Source organism: Mesoplodon mirus (assembly GCF_964341445.2).
Source record: "Mesoplodon mirus genome assembly, chromosome: 16".
NCBI classification, from domain to species: Eukaryota; Metazoa; Chordata; class Mammalia; order Artiodactyla; family Ziphiidae; genus Mesoplodon; species Mesoplodon mirus.
The window spans coordinates 48,000,356-48,018,607 of NC_138992.1; positions in this window are offsets into that span (position 1 = coordinate 48,000,356).

Below are 18,252 nucleotides of genomic sequence, written 5' to 3' on the forward strand. Positions count from 1 at the left end.
AAAAAAAAGTATTTTACAACCAAAAACATGAAGAAATCATGAACCAGTAGGAGGGGTGCACATGTGATGTAATCAAATCCTATACCAGCCAGATGGGTGACCCACAAAATGGAGAATAATTATATCACAGAACTTCTACAAGAGTGAGAGCTCTGAGCCCCACACCAGACTTCCCAGCCTAAGGGTCTGGCCTCCAGAGCAGGAGCCCCCAGAACATTTGGCATTGAAGGCCAGCAGGGCTAGATTGCAGGAGCTCCATAAGACTAGGGTAAATAGAGACTCCACTCTTGGAGGGCACACACAAGGTGTTGTGCACACCACAACCAAGGGCAAAAGCAGTGACTCCATAGGAGCATGGGCAGACCTACCTGCTGGTCTTGCAGGGTCTCCTGGGGAGATGGGGACAGCTGTGGCTCACCCTGGGGACATAGACACTGCTGGTGGAAATACTGGGTAGTATTCAACTGCATGAACTCTCCTTGAGTCAGACATCTTGCTTGGGTCTTAGCACAAAGACCTGGCCACACTCAAGAGCTGTAGGCCCCAGTACTGGGATGCCTCAGGCCAAATAATCAACAGGGTAGGAACAAAGTCTCATCCATCAGCAGACAGGCTGCCTAAAGACTTCCTGAGCCCATAGCTATCTCTAGACATGCTCCTTGACACACCCCTGCCAATCAGAGGGCCAGGACCCAGATCCACTCACCAGTGGGCAGACAATGACCCATCCCTCCAGGAAGCCTCTAGATCAGCCTAATCCACCGAGGGGCAGACATCAGAAGCAAGGAAATTATGGTCCTTCAGCCTGCAGAACTAACACAAACACAGGTCAGAACTTACCCAGGGACCAGCTGGTCCCTGGCCCTTGGGTGACAATAGGGGAATGTACTTCTGGTACACATAGGACGTCCCTTACAGAAGGCCGCTTCTTCAAGGTTGAGAAACAAAACATAGCTACTACATACATAAAAACACAATAGAAATTTAAACAAAATGAGACGGCAAAGGGATATGTTCCAGATGAAGGAACAAGATAAAACCCCAGAAGAACAACTAAGTGAAGTGGAGATAGCCAATCTACCTGAGAAGGAGTTCAGAGTAATGATAGTAAAGATGATCCAAGAACTTGGGAAAACAATGGATGCACAGAACAGGAAATTGCAATAAGTTTTTAGCAATGAGTTAGAAAATATAAAAAATAACAAGCAGAGTTGAAGAATACAATAACTAAAATGAAATATATACTAGAAGCAATCAATAGAATAACTGAGGCAGAAGAATGGATCAGTGAGCTGGAAGACAGAATGGAAATGGAAATTCCATTGAATTTCTGAATGGAAATCAGAGCCACAGGACGGAATAAAGAAAAAAGGATGAAAACAAATGCGTACAGTTTAAGTGATCTCTGGGACAATGTCAAACATTCTCCTTATAAGAGTCCCAGAAGGAGAAGAGGGAGAAAAAGGGCCTCAGAAAATATTTGAAGAGACAATAGCTGAAAAGTTCCCTAACATGGGACAGGAAACAATATTTCAAGTCCAAGAAGCACAGAGAGTCCCATACAGGATAAACCCAAGGAGGAACACACCAAGACACATAGTAATCAAATTGACAAAAATTAAAGACAAAGAAAAAATATTAAAAGTAACAAGGGAAAACAACAAATAACATACAAGAGAATCCCCATAAAGTTATCAGCTGATTTTTCAGCAGAAACTCTGCAGACCAGAAAGGAGTGGCATGATATATTTAAAGTGATGAAAGGGAAAACCCTACAACCAATAACACTCTACCCAACAAGGCTCTCATTTGGATTTAATGGAGAATGATTTACAAAGAAGTTTTACAGAGAAGCAAAAGCTAAAAGAATTCAACACCACCAAACCAGCTTTACAACAAATGCTAAAGGAACTTCTCTAGGTGGAAAAGGAAATGCCACAACTAGAAACAATTTATGAAATGGAAAACCTCACCGGTAAAGGCAAACATACAGTAAGGTAAGAAACCATCCACAAACAAATATATGATATCAAAACCAGTAACTGTGACAGTAGGAGAGTACAGGTGCAGGATATTTGAAATGCTTTTGAAATTAAGAGATTAGCAACTTAAAACAATCTTATATGTACATGGACTGCTATATCAAAACCTTATGGTAACTGAAAACCAAAAATCTAAAATAGATATACACACAAAAGAGAAAAAGGGATCCAAACACAACACTAAAAATAGTCATCAACTCACAAGAGAAGAGAACAAAAGAGAAAAGGAAGAAAATAAACCTACAAAAACCAATCCAAAACAATTAGCAAAATGACAATAAGAACATACATATTGATAATTACCCTAAATGTAAAAGGATTAAATGCTTTAACCAAATGGCATACACTGGCTGAGCGGATACTAAACAAGACCCATATACATGTTGTCTACAAGACACCCACTTCAGATCTAGAGACATGCAGAATGAAAGTGAGAGGACGGAAAAAGTTATTTCATGCAAATGGAAGAAAAAGGAAAGCTGGCTTAGCAATACTCATATCAGAAAAAAAAACTTTAAAATAAAGACTGTTAGAAAAGACAAAGAAGGACACTATATAATGATCAATGTATCAATCCAAGAAGATATAACAATTCTAAATATATATGCACCTAACAGAGGAGCACTTCAGAATATATAGGGCAAACATTAGCAGACATAAAAGGAAAAATTGACAGTAACACAATAATAGTGGTGTACTTTAACACCCTACTTACATCAATGGACCAATTATCTAGACAGAAAATCAATAATGAAACTCAGGCCTTAAATAACACATTAGACCAGATGGATTTAATTGGTATTTGTAGAGTGTACCATCTGAAAGCAGCAGAATACACATTCTTTTCAAGTGCACATGGAACATTCTCCAGGATAGATGATGTGATGTACCACAAAGCAAGCCTCAATAAATTTTTCAAAATTGAAATTACATCAAGTAACTTTTCCAACCACAACACTATGAGATTAGAAATCAACTACAAGAAAAAACTGCAAAAAACAAAAACACAGGATGCTAAACCATATGCTACTAAACAACAAATGGATCACTAAGGACATCAAAGAGGATATCAAAAAATACCTAGAAACAAATAAAAATAAAAACACAATGATCCAAATCCTATGGGACACAGCAAGAGTGTTTCTAAGAGGGAAGTTTATAGGAATATAGTTGTACCTCAGGAAACAAGAAAAATCTCAAGGAAACAACTTAACCTTACACCTAAACCAACTAGGAAAAGAAGAACAAATTAAACCCGAAGTTAATAGAAGGAAAGAAATCATAAAAAGCAGAGCAGAAATAAATGAAATTGAGATGAAGAAAACAATAGAAGAGATCAATAAAACTAAAAGATAGTTATTTGAGAAGATAAACAAAATTGATAAACCTTTAGCCAGACTCATCAAGAAAAAAAGGGAGAGGGATGAAATCAATAAAATTAGAAATGAAAAAGGAGAAGTTGCAACTGACTCTACAAAAATACAAAGGATAATGAGAGACTACTACAAGCAACTACATGCCAATAAAATCGACAACCTAGAAGAAATGGACAAATTCTTAGAAAGATATAATCTCCCAAGACTGAACCAGGAAGAAATAGAAAATATGAATAGATAATCACAAGTACTGAAATGGAAACTGATTTAAAACTCCCAACAAACAAAAGTCCAGGACTAAATGGCTTCACAGGTGAATTCTATCAAACATTTAGAGAAGAGTTTACACCTACACTTCTGAAACTATTCAAAAAATTATACGCTATACAGTAGGACCTTGTTGTTTATCTATTTTATATACAGTAGTTTGTATCTGCTAATCCGAAATTCTTAATTTATCCCTCCCCTGCCCCTATCCCTTGTGGTAATCAAAAGTTTGCTTTTTATGTCTGTGAGTCTGTTTCTCTTTTGTATATAAGTTCATTTGTATCATTTCTTAGATCCCACATATAAGTGATAAGATAGATTCTTTATATTAAAAAATATTTATTAAGAATCAAAAAAAAATTATAGAGGAAGGAACACTCCCAAACTCATTCTTTGAGGCCACCATCACCCTGATACCAAAACCAGACAAAGATAACACAAATAAAGTAAATTATAGGCCAATATTGCTGATGAACATAGATGCAAAAATCATGAACAAAATACTAGCAAACCAAATCCAATAATACATTACACCAATTATACACTATGATCAAGTGGGATTCCAGGGATGCAAGAATTTTTCAGTATCTGCCAATCAATCAGTGTGATAAACCACATTAACAAATTGAAGACTAAAAACCATATGGTCATCTCAATAGATGCAGAAAAATCTTTTGACAAAATTCAACACCTATTTATGATAAAAACTCTCCAGAAAGTGGGCATAGAGGGAACATACCTCAACATAATAAATGTCAAATATGACCAACACATGGATAACATCATACTCAATGATGACAAGCTGAAAGCATTTCCTCTAAGATCAGGAACAAGTCAAGGATGTCCATTCTAGCTACTTTTATTCCACATAGTTTTGGACTTCAATTCAAAAAAAAAAAAAAAAGATGTTTCTGAAGCACAAAGGGTTGGGAGAGGGGAAAGATCTCTTTAACCATCTTTGTTTTTCAGGATCACAGCATTCACTAAGGTAAATTCAACACTGTCACCTTAATGTATTGTGTGTTCTCAGTTGTAGATTTATTGTTAACTTCATCTGTATGAAACGTCAGAAACCAATCCTTGTGGGTAAGAGATGATTCTGCTTGAGATCATCAGAACCAAACAAATATGTTCCCGATGTTGAGAAATGAACTAGTTGTTAAAACTTACTCATGCACAGTTTCCATTTCAAGTTGTATTGTCATCTGATTGATTTAGGGGTTTATGCACTAGCACCAAATTACCTTCACTCTGCAGGGCTTGGGGCCACAGCACCTAAAATGAAAAGTGCTGTAAGCTATTGCCCTTATTTCATGCCCAGTGACTTTTTGAACTTTGGAGATCCAAATGACTATGTGTGAGGTGATGGAGTGGAATAAGGAAACAATGTTCTCACTATCTCAAAAAGCAGTACTTCCCCTGGATTATTGATTTTTTTTTTTTTTTTTTTTTTTTTTTTTACCGACCCTGGGATTTTCGACCTGGGGACAGTTAATGAGGATAGGGTCAGGTGACTTTTACTCTTCTCTCTCAGTTGTGGTTTCAATGAAGTGACACAAGGTAAGAGTATTGTTTTTTTTCCAATTCCTGCCAGATTCTGTCAATGGATGGTTTCTATTTCCTTGTCCTTAGCTGGACTTGGAGATATTGTGGGGTTTTTTCAGTGTCTCCTTAGGAATTTTCATGATAGAGTAGGAGAGACTGTATTAGAGGGGCTGCTTGTCAAATGCTATTAACCAAAAATCATAAGCTAAAATCTTCTTTAAAAAGACAATTTCTGCTTAAATCAATGAACAAGAAGGCAATTTAGGTGCTCAACAAGAATTTTGATATAGCTCAAAAGAATCTGTAATTAAATATGACAGATCAGCCTTAGAATTAAGCAATTAGCCTATGTCCTTTAGCTTTAAATTAACTAAAGTTTGGGCTAATGTAACTTAATGTCTAATAAATAACTGCAGCAAGTGAATTAATACATGTGAAAACTCCATCATCTGAAACCTTAAACAAAGGGAACTGACCAAGGTGGCCTTAACATTCTTCTCAGAATGACAGAATTTTAGACAAGTTTCTTCCTGACTATAGGCCCTTAACTTTTCTTAGAACATTTACTTTAGAAAACTTTTAATTGTAAATTTCTTCCCCAGACTCTAAGATTTAAGTCTTCTCTTAGCCTATAGCCAGTTTTACAAGCAAGGAATATCTTTCCCATGGAACTGGGAGCCATCCCTTTGAAATGTAATCACTGAGAAAATAGTGCCCCTATCTCTCCTAGTCTCTGGGGGAAGGTAGAAGCCTAACTTCTTCAAATGCCAACTAGCAAACACTGATGATCTAATCATATTGTTGGCCTCCTCCCTAATGTCCTCCAGTGATGTTCCACTAGCTCAATTCAGCACTAAAACTCTACTACCTTTCATTTCAACAGAGTTGAATTTAATCTCTCTCTCTCTTATTTCAGTAGCCTTGAATAAATTATTCCTTGCCTGCTTAACTTTGATAAAATTTTTCTTTGACAGAAATAATAGTTTTTACATTTGGCTTTTTTATAGAAATTATGCAGATTGTATTTTTAGGTAAATGTGGGCTTATTTGTTTCTCAGTTTGTAATTGAGTAATTACTGAAACTCATCATTGCAATTAATGTTCCAAAATACTGTGTAGTATAAGAAATGTTTCTTTCAAGATAAAAACAATGAAATCTGGTGAAAGGAGGGTCCATGCACTGTAAGCAAAAACTAATGAGATAACATTTGAAAGAAAGAAATTTCATTTTATGAATGTGGAATTTTCCCATTTTCTTTTTTTTTTTCTCTTCCTTCCTTCTTCCTTTCCTTCCTATCTTTCTTCCTTCCGTCCTTGTTCCCTTTTTATAGGTCTCTCTTTTCAGGCAATTACTGTAGTTGAAAGGACACAATCTACTTTCCAATTTGTTTCAGTTATCATTTATAAAAGTAAAAACAAAATCAGTGAACTTTGGGAAATTTCAGACAATTCATAGCATTTACCTAAACACAATTTCTGTTAAATTTATAAAATGTCTTGATCACATTTAAGGAAAAACATGTGTGTCATAACCTGTGTTTCTTGCTTTATACTTTATTCAAAGATGAGGGGTGATCTTTAACATTTGGGAAGCAGGAGGTCTGCCAGACTATACAGCAATTCATTTTGAGCAAATTCTAATTCATCCTCCAACTCTCTTTTTATTTTTATTTATTTTTTTCCTCCTTTCTTGCTATTATATTAGTTTTTGCCCAGGCCAATGCTAACTCATATAGTGTAGAATGTTGTTGTAATTGTTAATGGCTGCCTCATCCAAAGACAAGTAGTAGTGATTATAAAACTCAAAAGTACATAAGAATCACAGTACGTACTTGTTAGAAGAGCAAATATTTGGACCCTTTCCGAGAAACTGATTTCAGTGTTCTCTGATGGGGTTTGGAATTTGCATTTTGAATAAACATTTGATTTAGGTAGGAGGTAGGAAGATCAAATTTTGAGAAACGTCAAGATGGAGTAAAATATTTGAATCTGACAAAATTAGAACAGTGAAAACATTAATCGTGAGAGACTAGGAGAATTGGATTGAGGATATGTGTATGTTTATTAAATAAGAAGAATAGATGAAAAAGAGGCACATACCAGGCCCTGGTCCTGGCTCTGTAGGCCACCCATGAGACTTAATTTTCAAACTCTGCTGACTATGTCTATCTTATATCAGAGGGGAGCTGTACTTCAACCACCCTATTCTTTTAAAATAAAATATATTATAGTTGAGGTAATTAAAATAAGTTAAATTACGTGTAAATATAATGCTCCCCCTTCCCTATTTGTTAACATACATTTACACTCTCATCTGGTCATATGCTGCTGATATTCCAGGATTTTTACTCTGTTTGACCCTAGGAAAACTGTTAAACATATTTCTTTCACCACGTTCTTCCTCATTCCCCTTTCTAGAATGCTAGTAGTTTTTCTATAATTCTTCAAATAAAGCAACATGTTCAATGTATTTCTTTTATTTCTCTTAGATGAGAGAGAAATTAGGAGAGCTAAGTGATAAATGAGTTGATAATGTAGTGTTTGCTTTATGCCCAATATAACTTGTAATGGCTGCCTTCTGGGGACAAGTTTAAAAGAAATAACATTCATATTTTAAAATGATAGTAATAATGATTAATACTATGTGCCAGATATTATTTATTTTCTCCTAACATTTCCTTGCTTCTGTACTATTATGAAAAGTAAGCATAAAATACACTTAGTTTCATAAACACAGTTTTCATCAATAGAAGACTAAAAGGAAGTACCTAGAAGAGACAAATAATATTGTTAGGATTTTACCTGAACTTTGGCCGATTGTATTCTCTCTTTTAGGTCATGTGGCCAAAGTCCACCTAAGTGGATGTTGGATTGGGTCCCTATTGTCTCCTATTCCACCCCACAGAATGTCCTCCCCACTCCCAATTCCCCCAGCTCTATCTCAAAGCCAATTCATGTCTACCTTTTTTTGGCAGTTTGAGTAGGATCTACTTGCCTGATCAAGAATAATTTCTACATATGGAGATATGAGAGATAGCAACACAGTATAATATATCATAAAATATGTACATTTCTTAGACATTCTCTGTCCCAACACACTTAAAGAAACAGTCTTCTATTTAGCACACATTGGCATTGAGTGAGTGAGGTGAAGTGGAGTTTTACAGGTGGACAATCCGACTTTTAAAGATTCGTGGGTGGGAATAATTTGCCAATTCATTTACCTTCTCATTATCTTGCAATTAGAACTTTCCAAAAAAAAATTCTAACTTTGCTTATCTTACATTCTTAATGCAGGTGATCTCCCAACATTTCTTCTTTATTATGTGTTTACTGGTTAGAGTTTATTGTTCTCAGACTTAATGTTGTGTGATTTGAATGCCTTCTAGTTACTAAAATTGCCATATCCAGGAAAGTACAATTTTATACATGCTTGATCTCATTCAATTTATTTTACAAAGCTTACCTACTGCCCCACAATTCTCACTGACAGTGCAGAATAATTATCATAAAGTAATTCAATTAACTTTTACTTTTCAGGTTCTCAGCAAGGTCTTACTTAATTTCCATGCTAAGATCAGTATTTAAACACCAAATTATTAATACATGCATATTCCTATCTAAGATCGTTTTCCCCTAATTAACTAGATGAATGCATCTTGTTGATGATAGCTTTTGGAGCCTGCATTAACCATGTAGTTAGTTGTTCTTAGTATTCGTTATGTTCTTAAACTTTAGCACAAATAATTAAATAATATTTCATTTGAGAAATGCTTATCTAACACCTACAGTGGACTTGAAGCTGAGTTGTACTGTCACATGAAAATATGCTGACACTGAATTGTACTGCCTCATGAAAGCTGATTGTGCACCCCTTCACCTGTCTGCATTACATATGACATTACATCAGCAGTTTGAAAGTGGCCATGGTGGAGTATTTACAACATCATAATGGGCAAATGTTAGATAGCTGGAGTTTTGGCTTTTTTACCCCCAGGTAAGCTGATTTACCAACACACAACTGATAAATGTCAAGATATCATCCTTGCCCTCAAAGAGCTCAGTGACAGTTAGTTGGAAAAGATAAGTAAACCTCTGAATTTTCATACTGGAAAGATAATACTGGTGGTAATGTAAGGGTGATTAGAATAAGGATGAGGCTGAAAGTTCCTGTGGTGTTTAGTTGAATAGAGATGGAGACCAAAAAGGAAAATGTCAGTGGGGGTGTAAAGGTGTGCATAGAGTTTTGTAGGAGATTGACTTTGAAATAGTATATTGGTCTTCCACTACGTTCATGAAAGCTGAACTGCAACAGAAACTGCTCTGCTAGATCAATAAACTAAACAAAATATGTGAAAAATAGCTTTCAAATATTGGACAACAGGTATCACGTGAATTATTTTTCTGTTCTTAATTGGCATCCATACTTTTATTGCTTCCTCCTTTTAAATTTGGATTCTATATTGTTAAATTAATTTCTGTAAAAGGCAGTTCTCACCATGTCATTCTCTTGATCAAAAATGAGGTCATTGGGGCTTCCCTGGTGGCGCAGTGGTTGAGAGTCCGCCTGCCGATGCAGGGGACACGGGTTCGTGCCCCGATCCCGGAAGATCCCACATGCCGCGGAGCGGCTGGGCCCGCGAGCCATGGCCACGGAGCCTGTGTGTCTGGAGCCTGTGCTCCGCAACGGGAGAGGCCACAGCAGTGAGAGGCCCGTGTACAGCAAAAAAAAAAAAAAAAAAAAAAAAAAAATGCGGTCATTGAAAAAGAATATTGTAACAGTAATAAAATTATAGAGAATTTTATTTTTGAAGTGTGTCACAGGAAGCTGTATCAGATTGATATAATGAGAGATTAAATAACGTGACCAAGGTCTCAGAAAATAGGGGTGCTGAAATTCAACTTCAGGAAATTTGTAGTAGTAATTATTGTAGCCATAAAATCCACTTACATTTCAAGAAGATGCTGCTTTTTACTTTTTTGCCTGTTTCAAAATCCCCCGTGTATGGATCCCAATATATATTTCCTAAGTTATTCTTTACTATTTTTCTATAATAAAATTAATTTTCTCATTTGTAAAATGTAATATTCATCAAAGACAATACTATAAGGATTTAATGTGGTAATCACATGCTTAACTTATAGTAAATATTCTATAAATATTAGCTCTCTGCTCCTCCTCTTTTTCCTTTTTCCCTTTATTTTGTTCTTCTTTTACCTCTTCTATTATACCTATTATTATTATATTTTCATGTTAAACTGGGTAACACTTTTAGCTCTTTTGTGTTCTTTACCTCAATCCATATAGTCCATTGTGCCATTTTTGTGAACATGTAGTATGTTCTCTTCTGTTTTATACATTTGTATACTTGTAACTTTTTGGAATTATACTTTATCTATTTTATATTAACTTGTGATCCCTTACAAAAGAGTACTTTGACTTGCATACTGTAGCACAATGCCATTCATTAAATAGATATACATTTTGTCTACTGAGAAATGAGTGGAAGTTTAACTTATGAATTTTGAGGATGCATTGAAATTTTAAAGGTTAGACTTTTTGAATCAAAGTCCAGGGTTATTATTTTTTAACTTAATTAAAGTTGCAGATATAAACAAAAATAGAAGGTCCAATATACTTTCTGAAATAAACAGGTATAAAGTGTATACAATCAAGATGAAATCCCATAAGGATAAAGAGAAGGTAATTAGGTTAAGGAGACAGAACATTTTGCATAAATACAAATAAGCCATGCTTAGCTTTGTGCAAAGACCTAAGGAAAAGCTGAAGGCATCATGGGTTACAAATTACATATGTCATTGCTATAGTTTCAAAAGAAAAAAAGGATACCAGGCTAAGTAAATTACAATGAAATATGCAAACACTCTTTACTTGCTTTTCCAAGTAGGGAAATTGGGGTGATGATTAGCAACCTCCACTAAACTGAAAAATATTCAGGTCATTTATTTTTTGTTTGTTTACCCAATATTTAAAGAATTCTTTTGACATAACAATATATTTGATAAGTAGTTGAAGTGTTTGGATCCACATTATCTAAAAAACCAAGTGTATTTTGTTAAATGTTAAGTGCTGGTATAAAAATGAATAACTCAAGCTACAAGTAGTGTAATATATAGATAACAACTGAGTGGTCTTGGTGTAAAGTACATTTCATTGTCTTTCTGTTTTCCATTCTCTTCCTCTTTAATCTTTCTTCCTCCCAGGCTGTTGTGTACTTCCCCAAGTTCCCTTTCTCTGCTTAGTCAAGTGCACTGGTTATGGCATTGCATTATAGCTAATGTGTCAAATGCTTTCAAATCAAGGTCTATTTTCTGTAATTTTTATTTAACTTTAATGTATTTCTACTGCTTGGTTTCTATTTTTACAACATAAATGTACAGAAATAGTAGAAAAACAACTAATATTTATAGAGTGCTTTTACACTTAGAAAGCACTTTCACCGGTGTTCTTTCTTTGATATTTTAAAACTACCCCATTTCCTCCCTTTTTTTAAAAAAAATGCTGAAACATGGAGAGATTTGTTCAAGATGGTGGAGTAGAAGGACATGCTCTCACTCCCTCTTGTGAGAGCACTGGAATCACAACTAACTGCTGAACAATCATTAACAGAAAGACACTGGAACTCAACAAAAACTATACCCCACATCCAAAGACAAAGGAGAAGTCACAGTGAGATGGTAGGAGGGACACAATCACAATAAATTCAAATCCCATAACTGCTGGGTGGGTGACTCACAAACTGGAGAACACTTATAACACAGAAGTCCACCAACTGGAGTGAAGGTTCTGAGCCCAACATCAGGCTTCCCAACCTGGAGGTCCAGCAAAGGGAGGAAGAATTCCTAGAGAATCAGACTTTGAAGACTAGTGGGATTTGATTGCAGAACTTCAACAGGACTGGAGGAAACAAAAACTCCACTCTTGGAGGGCACAAACAAAGTAGTGTGTGCATCAGGAACCGGGGGAAAGAGCAGTGACCACATAGGAGACTGAACCAGACCTACCTGCTAGTGTTGGAGGGTCTCCTGTAGAGACAAGCTGTAGCTGTGGCTCACCTTGAGGACAAGGACACTGACAGCAGAAGTTCTGAGAAGTAGTCATTGGAATGAGCCCTCCCAGAGTCCGCCATTAGCCCCACAAAAGAGCCTGGGTAGGCTCCAGAGTTGGGTTGCCCAAGCCAAACAAACAAAAGGGAAGAAAATCAGTCCCACCCATTAGCAGACAAGCAGATTAAAGTTTTACTGAGCTCTGCCCACCAGAGAAACACCCAGCTCTACCCACCACCAGTTCCACCCATCAGGAGGCTCACACAAGCCACTTAGATAGCCTCAACAGCAGAAGGCAGAGAGCAGAAGCAAGAAGGACTACAATCCTGCAGCCTGTGGAAGGAAACCCACATTCACAGAAAGACAGACAAGATGAAAAGGCAGAGAACTATATACCAGAGGAAGCAGCAAGATAAAACCTCAGAAAAACAACTAAATGAAATGGAGATAGGCAACCTTTCAGGAAAAGAATTCAGAATAATGACAGTGAAGATGATCCAGGATCTTGGTAAAAGAGTGGAGGCAAAGACTGAGAAGAAATGATTTAAAAAGATGTAGAATAATTAAAGAACCAACAAACAGAGATGAACAATGTGATAACTGAAATGAAAAATACACTAGAAGGAATCAATAACAGAAGAACTGATGCAGAAGAACAGATAAGTGACCTGGAAGACAGAATGGTGAAATTCACTGCTGCAGAATGAGAATAAAGAAAAAAGAATGAAAAGAAATGAAGACAGCATATGAGACCTATGGGACAACATTAAATGCAACAACATTGGCATTATAGGGGTATCAGAGGGAGAAGAGAAAGAGAAAGAACCCGAGAAAACATTTGAAGAGATTATAGTTAAACACTTCTCTAACATGGAAAAGGAAATAGCCACTCAAGTCCAGGAAGTACAGAGAGTCCCATACAGGATAAACCCAAGGAGAAACATGCCAAGACACATAGTAATCAAATTGGCAAAAATTAAAGACAAAGAAAAATTATTGAAAGCACCCAGAGAAAAATGACAAATAGCATACAAGGGAACTCCCATAAGGTTAACAGATGATTTATCAGTAGAAACTCTACAAACCAAAAGAGAGTGGAATGACATATTTAAAGTGATGAAACAGAAGAACCTACTGCCAAGATTACTCTAGCCGGCAAGGATCCCATTCAGATTTGATAGAGAAATCAAAAGCTTTACAGTGAAAGAAAAGCTAAAAGAATTCAGCACCACCAAACCAGCTCTACAACAAATGCAAAAAGACTTCTCTAGGCGGGAAACACAAGAGAAGAAAAGGACCTACAGTAAAAAAACCAAAACAATTAAGAAAATGATCATAGGAACATACATATCGATAATTGCCTTAAACATCAATGGATTAAATGCTGCAACCAAAAGACACAGCGTTGCTGATTGGATACAAAAGCAAGACCCATATATATGCTGTCTACAAGAGACCCACTTCAGACCTAGGGACACATACAGACTGAAAATGAAGGGATGGAAAAAGATATTCCATGCAAATGGAAATCAAAGGAAAGCTGGAGTAGCAATACTCATATCAGATAGAACAGACTTTAAATAAAGAACGTTACAAGAGACAAGGAAGCACACTACATAATGATCAAGAGATCAACCCAAGAAGAAGAAATAACAATTATAAATATATATGCATCCAACATAGGAGCACCACAATACATAAGGCAACTGCTAACAACTATAAAAGGAGAAATTGACAGTAACGCAATAATAGTGGGGGACTTTAACACTGCACTTACATCAATGGACAGATCATCCAAAATGAAAATAAATAAGGAAACAGAAGCTTTAAATGACAAAATAGACCAGATAGATTTAATTAATATTTATAGACAGTCCATCCAGAAACAGCAGATTACACTTTCTTCTCAAGTGCGCATGGAACATTCTCTAGGATAGATCACATCTTGGGTCACAAATCAAGTCTCATTAAATTTAATAAAATTGAAATCATATCAAGCATATTTTCTGACCACAATGCTATGAGAGTAGAAATCAATTACAGGGGAAAAAAATTGAAAAACACAAACACATGGAGGCTAAACAATACAGTACTAAATAACCAAGAGATAACTGAAGAAATCAAAGAGGAAATCAAAAAATACCACGAGACAAATGACAATGAAAACACGATGATCCAAAACCTATGGGATACAGCAACAGCAGTTCTAAGAGGGAAGTTTATAGCAATACAATCCTACCTCAAGAAACAACAAATATTTCAAATAAACAATCTAAACCTACACTTAAAGGAACTAGAGAGAGAAGAAAAAACAAAACCCAAATTTAGTAGAAGGAAAGAAATCATAAAGATCAGAGCAGAAATAAATGAAATAGAAATGAAGTAAACAATAGCAAAGATCAATAAAACAAAAAACTGGTTGTTTGAGAAGATAAACAAAATGGATAAACTTTTAGCCAGACTCATCAAGTAAAAGAAGGAGAGGGATCAAATCAAAAAAAAAAAAATAGAAATGGAGGAGAATTTACAACAGACACTACAGAAATGCAAAGCATCTTAAGAGACTCCTGCAAGCAACTCTATGCCAATAAAATGGACAACCTGGAAGAAATGGACAAATTCTTAGAAAGGTATAACTTCCTAAGACTGAACCAGGAAGAAATAGAAGATAGGAACAGATAAGCCACAAGTAATGAAGTTGAAACTGTGATTAGAAATGTTCCAACAAACAAAAGTCCAGGACCAGATGGCTTCACAGGTGAATTCTATCAAACATTTAGAGAAGAACTAACACTGATCCTTCTCAAATTCTTCCAAAAATTGCAGAGGAAGGAACATTCCCAAACACACTGTATGAGACTACCATCACCATGATACCAAAACCAAAACCAGACAAAGATACTACAAAAAAAGAAAATTGTAGGCCAATATCACTGATGAATATTGATGCAAACATCCTCAGCAAAATACTAGCAAACAGAATTCAACAGCACATTAAAAGGATCATACGCCATGATCAAGTGGGATTTATTCCAGGGATGCCACGATTCTTCAATATACAGAAATCAATCAATGTTATACAACATATTAACAAATTGAAGGAGAAAAAACATATGATCATCTCAATTGATACAGAAAAAGCTTTGGACAAAATTCAACACCCATTTATGATAAAAACTCTCCAGAAAGTGGGCATAGAGGGAACCTACCTCAACATAATAAAGGCCATATATGACAAACCCACAGCAAACATCATTCTCAATGGTGAAAAAATGAAAGCATTTCCTCTAAGATCAGGAATAATACAAGGATGTCCACTATCACCACTATTATTCAACATAGTTTTGGAAGTCCTAGCCATGGCAATCAGAGAAGAAAAAGAAATAAAAGGAATACAAATTGGAAAAGAAGAAGTAAAATTGCCACGGTTTGCAGATGACATGATACTACACATAGAGAATCCTAAAGATGCCACCAGAAAACTTCTAGAGCTAATCAATGAATTTGGTAAAGTTGTAAGATACAACGTTAATGCACAGAAATCTCTTGCATTCCTAAACAATAATGATGAAATGTCTGTAAAAGAAATTAAGGAAAGACTTCCAATTACCATTGCAACAAAAAGAATAAAATACCTAGGAATAAACCTATCTAGGGAGAAAAAAAGACCTGTATGCAGAAAATTATAAGACACTGATGAAAGTAATTAAAGATGATTCAGAGAGATGGAGAGTATACCATGTTGTTGGATTGGAGGAATCAATATTGTGAAAATGACTCTACTACCCAAAGCAATCTACAGATTCAATGAAATTCCTTTCAATTTACCATTGGCATTTTTTACAGAATTAGAACAAAAAAAATCTTAAAATTTGTATGGAGACAAAAATGACCCTGAATAGCAAAAGCAGTCTTGAGGGAAAAAAACGGAGCTGGAGGAATCAGGCTCCCTGACTTCAGACTATATTACAAAGCTACAGTAATCAAGACAATATGGTACTGGCACAAAAACAGAAATACAGATCAAGGGAACAGGATAGAAAGCTCAGAGATAAACTCATGCGCCTATGGTCAAATAATCTATGATGTAGTATGCAAGGATATACAGTGGAGAAAAGACAGTCTCTTCAATAAGTGGTGTTGGGAGAACTGGACAGCTGCATGTAAAAGAATCAAATTAGAACACTCCCTAACACCATACACAAAAATAGACTTAAAATGGATTAAAGATCTAATGTAAGACTAGACACTATAAAACTCTTAGAGGAAAACATAGGAAGAACACTCTTTGACATAAATCACAGCAATATCTTTTTTGATCCACCTCCTAGAGTAATGGAAATAAAACCAAAAATTAACACGTGGGACCTAATGAAACTTAAAAGTTTTTGCACAGCAAAGGAAACTACAAACAAGCCGAAAAGAGAACCTTCAGAATGGGAGAAAATATTTGCAAAGGAATCAATGGACAAAGGATTAATCTCCAAAATATATAAACAGCTCATGCAGCTCAATATTAAAAAAACAAACAACTCAATCCAAAAATGGACAGAAGACCTAAATAGATATTTCTCCAAAGAGGACATACAGATGGCCAAGAAGCACATGAAAAGCTGCTCAACATCACTAATTATTAGATAATTATAAATCAAAACTACAATGAGGTATCACCTCACACCAGTTGGAATGGGCATCATCAGAAAATCTACAAACAACAAATGCTGGAGAGGGGGTGGAGAAAAGAGAACCCTCTTACACTGTTGGTGTGAATGTAAATTGATAGAGCCACTATGGGGAACAGTATGTAGGTTCCTTAAAAAACTAAAAAGGGAATTACCACATGACCCAGCAATGCCACTACTGGGCACATAACCAGAGGAAACCATAATTCAAAAAGACACATACACCCCAGTGTTCATTGCAGTACTATTTACAATAGCCAGGACATGGAAGCAACCTAAATGTCCATTGACAGACGAATGGATAAAGAAGATGTGGTATATATATATACAATGGAATATTACTCAGCCATAGAAAGGAACGAAATTGGGTCATTTGTAGAGACATGGATGGATCTAGAAGCTGTCATACAGAGTGAAGTAAGTCAGAAATAGAATAACAAATATCGTATATTAACACATATATGTGGAACCTAGAAAAATGGTACAGATGAGCTGGTTTTCAGGGCAGAAATTGAGACACAGATGTAGAGAACAAGCGTATGGACACCAAGGGGGGAAAGTGGCAGGGCGCTGGTGGTAGTGGTGTGATCAACTGGGAGATTGGGATTGACCTATATACACTAATATGTATAAAATTGATAACTAATAAGAACCTGTTGTATAAAAAATAAATAAAATTAAATTAAAAAGTAAAAATAATAATGCTGAATCTCTAGGAATTTTTTATTTGCTTAGGGAAATATAACTAGTAAATGGCAAATCAAGGATTCAGACTTCATCTTCTACAATCTGCAAAATCTCTGCAAAGTGACTTTCATCAGTGCAATACCAGGACTTTATATACTTCCTTGCTCTTGTTAGGAGAAATATTCATTCTAAACTTTAAATAAAATTCGTCCCTGCTACTCATCATACATGATGGCGTTTTCTTTTATTCATTGATTAAAATGTCCAACTTTAGAAGCACAGAGTCCTCCAAGTTCCAGTCAGTTTATGATGGAGGATGCATTGTTATGTCCAGGACAATAATGAATTTAGGTAACAAGGTTGGAAATCTGTTCAGTGCAGTCTCATGCAACAGCTGGATTTTAGTTGGACTCATCAGGGAAAGGGCGCTTACCATGAACACCTACATGTGTGATCCAGTAAATTCGATCAGTAACCATGACTTGTGTGGCAGACCAAAATTCTAGTCCATTGGCAAAAGTCCAAAAGGCAGTAAAATTGTAATAAGATTCCTGAAGCAGAGTATTGGCTAGAGTTATGAAAACA